Source organism: Zootoca vivipara, chromosome 3 (assembly GCF_963506605.1).
Source record: "Zootoca vivipara chromosome 3, rZooViv1.1, whole genome shotgun sequence".
NCBI classification, from domain to species: domain Eukaryota; kingdom Metazoa; phylum Chordata; class Lepidosauria; order Squamata; family Lacertidae; genus Zootoca; species Zootoca vivipara.
In genome coordinates, this window is record NC_083278.1 from 17,285,083 (window position 1) to 17,291,888 (window position 6,806).

The following is a 6,806-nucleotide window of genomic DNA, read 5'->3' on the forward strand; positions in this document are numbered from 1 at the left end:
GGATTCTGTTCGATTGGGCTGCACCATTTTTTCCGCTGCGCCATTCCATTTCCCCCTCTCTCCTTCACACACACTGTGACGGCGCCTCTTCCCTCCCTCCTCCTGGCTTCTCCTCGCCCTGCCTAGAGGAGGAAGGGGGCTGGGCTGAGCTGGTTAAGCAGCCCCTCTCTGGAGCTAGCCCTTTCGCGCCGCTCATCTTCCCTCCACCACCCTGGTGCTCCTGTGGGCCAGAGAGCGGAGTGGACGAGCTCTCTCTGCCTACCCATGAGAAGCAGTGGCGGCGGCGGCGGCGGCAGCCCCTGGGAAGGTAAGTGCAGCGGCTGGGGCTGGGGCTGGGGAGTGGGGAGGAGGACTGCTTGCCCCCCACCTCTTCTTCCAGCTTCCCCCCCCCCAGTGCCGCTTCTCCAGCCCACCACACGGTCTGAGGAACAGTGGACCAGCCCGCGGCTAAAAAAAATTGCCGACCCGTGGTCTGGGCTGACTTCTTGCATAGGCCAGGGAATTCTAATATGGGGTAGCCATAGTGGGAACTGAAGCAAACTGGTCTGCACCCCAGATCAATTAATTCAGAATACTGTCTTTGACCCCCACCCACCTCTGGCATGTGTCTGCCCCACCCCAACAGATGCCCCCCGAGAGTATGTTGTCCTCAAGAGAAAAAGATTGCTCACTTGTGGAGCAACAGACATTTGCCTTGACGAAGACAGCTGAAATTTTCAGGACACTGAAAAGTTGACATGGTGTCCTAAACCAGATTCTATAGTTTCGCTGTGCTTGCCTTCCCACAACATCGGAGTCTGAGCCCAAACACGTACCTAGATGCCCCTTCTTCTCTTTCATGCCATGTAGTTCATCAGGAAAAGGAGCAGAGCGGCTCCTGCTGTCTGAGAGATCGTGTTTCAGGAAGCCACGGGGAAATTCCCCACTGCAGGGCTCTCCCCCAAAGCATGGGCCTGGGCTCACATGAATTAATGTGACGCCCGCTTTCAGTAGAATATGGGGCTCCTGCACACACCTTCCATTGTTGCTGCAGAGGAAATGTCAACAGGTGCAGTCTGCCCTCTTGTAGTGCCGCTGGCACAAGGAAAGTGTCACCTTCTGGAATCTCCTCTCAGGAGCCTTCTCGCAAAGTCCTCCTTTGACTCCGGTTTCTCCACAAGTAGTCCATGCTCTCCAACTCTCTGCACATAGGGATGGGGAAATCTGGCCATGTCAGTTTCTTTCAGTGTCTTGTTTTTCAGTTCTGCAGTCTGTGATTAAAAAAAAATCCCCAGGAAAAGTAATCAGCATTTAGTGCAAATTTCTCCTAACACACACACACACACACACACACGGTATGTAACCTAATATAGTGCACTTTTTGGAATGTTATTTTCACTAATATATGTATTTCTATGCACGTTTTTACTCCAATATATGCAATTTTCTACACATTCTTTGGCCGGAGAATTGCACTGCAAACTATAGCATGCCCAAATCCCAGTTGGTGTGTAGCCTGAGGGCACTCTGGGTCTCAGAAATCACTTCTACTGCCCAGAATTTCATCCTACTCTATTCTGGCTCACATTTACTATGCAATGCCAACAAATTCATGATTTGAAGGTATTTTGAAGCTCATAGTTTGAGGGGGGAGGGAGTATGAACACCTTTTAAGAACCTGAACAAAATCTCAGAGACTTATGGAGCAAAAGAATGAAAATTAGAGATCAGGTATTATTTAAAAGCTATCCATCTCCAGAAATATACAGTACATATAATTTTTTACTTACCCTGAAAAGTCTGTATCCAGAGGCGCAGCTTCTGTGCATGCGTGCGGCGTGATAGAGCACTTCTGCATGTGCGCGAAGAAACCTGGAAGCATACACTTCCAGGTTTGCTGCGTTCACAACCCGAAATTACGTTACCCAAAGGTAACGTAACCCAAGGTACCACTGTATTATTAACCAACTTTTCAATGAGATAACCTCACTGAGCTAGCTCAGCGGGACCTACCTGTGAATCACCATGTTTAGGATTGCACTCTAAAGAGCGGCCATCATTCCTATTTCACTATAAATTCTCTTTGCAGGCGATAAAGATCAGCTCACACGAAACTGGCATAATTTTTTGGGGAGCTGGAATTCGACACGCTGATCTCATACAAATGAAAGTCTCCTGTATGCATGCCTTATCAATAAAACATTTGGAATCAATATTAGATCCCTCCACGCCATTCGAAATGGATATTCCAGTGAATAAAGAACCGGGAAGATTTTCAAGTTGGTCTCTTGGGATGAGTGGGTGTTATGAGTTCTATTTTTCTTTCTTTGCTCCGGGAAGAGAGGTCTTCTATTTTTGACCCCCTATTGCTAGCCTCACACAGTTCAGCCTCATATATTGGTAATATAATGAGGAAGATGCGCTTGGTTACCCTTGCGGAAAGGCTCTACGAACAAGCTGACAATACTGTGGGTTTATTTTTCTGCCCAGGTCAGGGCTGCCAGGTACAATGAGCATACTTGCTTCTTCCTATACCAGGTTAGAGCAGTTCCTCCTCAGGAAAAAGCCATTATTTAATTGGCCCACACGGCTGTTGACAGCTCCTCCTCGGGGAAAGCCATTATGCAGTAGACAGGATTCTTCCAGCTAATGGAACTGCATTGCATGGAAGGCAGAGCACCTCTGCGACATAATTAGCTCACCTCAATTTCAGGGGAAGCAGGGAGCAGCCAGCTCTTTGACACCAAACCTCACACACCAGGGCTCTAGAATTAGGTACAAAACTCCCCTTCCGTGCTCTTTCTTGACATTTTGCCGTGGCTTTCAAGGGATACGGCTGACCTTTCTCTCGCACGTGTCCCCAAATGGGCAAGGTGCCCTGGCATGAATAAACCCTGCCAATGTTTTTCTTGCATCTATATAGTACCACATTCCTTGAGGGTGAGAGGAAAGTGGCCCAAGGCTTCCTTTCAACTAAACAATACAGAAAGCAGCATAAAGAAATTGTAGGCTTTCCTCCTGTTACGCGGGAAACATGGGAAGCTTGAAAACATGGGAGGGCAACTCATTGTCCTGGCCTTCACATGACACGAAACCATGGTCTATTATTATTTATTAAACCATGGCTTAGTGTTATGTGTGAACCCTGCACAGTGGCTGAACAATGATATATTTACTGCCAACAAACCATGATCCGGTTTGTTGTTGGGTTGCGAACCTTGGTTGAACAAGAAAACGGCTGTATAGTGATTGGTCCTTTTGTTAATATCCTTGTTCTTTGATGTGGGAGGGGAGAGGGAGCTAGACTGAGTTTAAAAGCAAAGAGAAATGGACCGTGCAAATTGGATCTCTTTTTGCTAGTCTTCCAGTTTACCATTAGCACACACCATCATGTACCTGTGGTTGACTCTGCAAACAGGAAGATTCATTTACGTCAAAAGCAAACATGAAAGCCAATGCAAGAGGCCTTCAGATTTGCAGTACAATGTGCAATGAGTGCAATACATAAACCATGCAGATTATTCTATGCCTGTTCCTTCACCAAGCTATGGTTATCACCCAAGGCCAGGATCATAATATGATATGACAGCTTGAAACCGACACCAGCATTTGGTCAACCCAATATTGGTTGAAAGCAGTGCTTTTTTCCTGGGGGGTACAAAGGGGTACGCATACCCCTAAACATTTTGTGAATCTAATGGGAGAAGAAGAAAATTATTTTATTTTTAAAAGTTTCTTCTCTAGCAAGGTAAATCGTCAGGTGCATTGCTACCCCCAATGGCGGCCTCATTTCCTTTCCCGGTGTTTCCTGAGTCTCAGGCGGAAGCGAACATTTAATGTGTGAAGCAGTGTGGAATGTGGACGTGTGGTGTTTTACTGATGAAAGTTTGGCCTCATTTTGGGGCAGTATTTCAATATGAGTACTGTAATTGCATGTTCTTTATACTTCTGTCCATTTACTGTATTTATTTTTCCTGATTTGAACTATAAAATGGTGGTTTTCTAGAGTCAAAATGAGAGTACCCTTAACATCCCCCCCCCCGAAAAAAGCACTGGTTGAAAGGATATCGGTTTCATGTGTCTAAGGACACTCTCACCTCCACTTCCACTAATCCCACACCTAGAATCTAGGTATACCACATAGAGTGTAGTCATTTTGTTTCTCGCATCTGATATTTAATATTCTACATGCTATAAGAAAGCAGAAAGGCCACCAAGTAAATGATGTGTTTATAAATGATAAGAAAATAGGTTTTGAAGATAAAAGGTCCAAATTTCAAATAGAATTGTTGGAAGGCAGGACAAAATTGTTGTCAAAAATGTATGATTTGTTGTTAGAATGGTATACAAAGGATGAATTGACAAAAGATGTGGTGATAAAATGGGCAAAAGATTTTGGGTATAATATTGAATATGATGCATGGTTGAAATTGTGGAACCAAACATTGAAATTTACTGCATGTACTGCCCTGAAAGAGAATGTTTTGAAGATGATGTACAGATGGTATTTAACACCAGTAAAATTAGCCAAGATGTATAGGATGAGTAGTAAAACATGCTGGAAATGTAAAGAGAAGGAGGGTGAATTTTATCATATGTGGTGGACATGCGAAAAAATTAAAAGATTTTGGGAAATGATATACAACGAACTGAAAAATATTTTTAAATATACCTTTCCCAAAAAACCAGAGGCTTTTTTATTGGGTCATATAGGACAAGAGATTGTAAAAGAAGATCAAGTATTATTTATGTATGCGACAACCGCGGCAAGGACTTTGTTAGCCCCAAAATGGAAAACTCAGGAGTTACCGACAATTGAAGAGTGGCAGACAAAAATGATAGACTATGCTGAATTAGCAAGACTGACTAGCAGGATCTGAAACCAGGGAGAGGCAAAGTTCCAAAAAGACTGGAGTAAATTTGTGGACTATATGGAGAGGAATTGTAGAAGTTTAAAGACACTTGCAGGACTGAAATAAATCCTACGAATTGACTTTAAGTAGAAGGAATACAGGAACTGCGAGATAGGAGTGGATAAGAAAACCAGATGAGGGGAGGGAGGGAAGTCAAAGCTCGGCAGAGCATCGGGAATTCGAGATAGATGAACAGGTGTTAAAAAGAGAAAAATTGTGTGTGTTGTGTTTGTTGTTGAATGTTTTGTTTTGTTTAAAATGTTTAATGTGTTTATTAGAAAAATTTAATAAATTGCTTTTAAAAAAAAGGAAGCAGGAAGGCAGTATTTCCTCAACAGATCTTAATATTCAGGCAGAGCTACATAGGCAGAGGCCCTCCTTCAAGCAGTTAGGTCCTACATCCTTCAGGGCTCTATAAGTCATTGACAATAGCTTGAATTCAGACAGGAAACAGATTGGCAGGAGGGAAATTTCCTAAGAACCAGCTTTACGCCTCTGGCTAGCTGCCCCACTCAAGAGCAGAGTTTCTTACTGAGCTGCACCAGCTGAACTTTCTGTATCAACTTCAAAAGAAACCCCATGTAAAGTACCTTACAGCGATCAGTGTGTTCCTGTCAAGGAGCAGCCGTAGCTGGCCTGAACAACTGAAGCTTGCAGAAGGCACTTCACAACGCTGAAGATACCTGACCCTCCAGGGACAAAGCTGGATGCAGTTGGAACCTCCACCACCCCACTAAAAAACAAATTATGCTCCTGTTCCTTCAAGGGAAGTGCAACACTGCAAGAACAAGTTCATCTGACAGATTCACAGATCTGAGAACCGGAACCACCAAGGCAAACCACCTCTGTACTTTTTTTTTATTCTACCTTCTGTAACCAGTAAGAGTGAAACTAGAGTAACAGAAAGAATGGAATCACATTAGCACCAATCCTTTACTTCCAGCTTGACAGAGCTCGCCTGGTGAGGATCTGAAACCAGACAGAAATCTCTCTCCCCCCCCCCTCACCCACGCACTTCTCCTTGTACAAAAGCTTGAATCCCACACATGCCACATGCATTCCTCTCTAGGTTTCTAATCAGTGGCGGAGCATATGCCCGCGCTGCCCAGAGCAGGCGCATTCCCGAGGGGCATGGGGGCGTGCTCCTGAGGGGCACAGAGGGTGCCCTCCCAGGCATGGGATAGCCAGGTGCGCACCCACTGATCCCACTTCCTTCCTCTCCTCTTCCCACTCGCCTGCCTCCTTCTCATCCTCTCCCCTACCGGGAGCATGGGGCAATGGCACATAGCCTGCTCGTGACTCCCACGCCTACCGCTAGCCATCAGGAGCTGCTCCGCCCCACTACCAGCTGGAGGAGGCAGGCAGGGGAGAGGATGGGAAGGAGGCAGGTGAGCAGGAAGGGGAAAGGAAGGAAGGAACCGGCAAAACGGCGCAGCAGCTCCCCTCTTCCCCCGACAGCTCGTGGTAGGCGTGGGAGCCCAAGATGTGGGCGGACGGAGCACCGAATGTCACCCCCGCTTAGGGATGACACCTGGAGTGGTGCGCCCCCCACACCCACCTTCCTCTACCAGTGTATCTAATGGTAGGTGGTTAGGACTATCTAAAAATTGAGAATGCAGTAGGGGCCAAAGGAAGTGGCATAAGAATGGGACAACAAATATGTCACTGTACGTTGCCACCCATGCTGATGGAAAGTTCTACCAGTGAAGCTATTCCACCAGTGAAATTCCACCAGAGAACATCTCAAGGGAGTATTCAGATGGGTGGGTATTTTCACAGTGACATGGCAGGGTAATAAATGGGTTGTTTCTCTACCGGTGGATATCCCCACCCCACCCTATGCTATAAATGTATGGTAGGATCCGCATCTCCCTCACTCTCACAGAATCTGGGTGGGACTGGAGGACATGATAA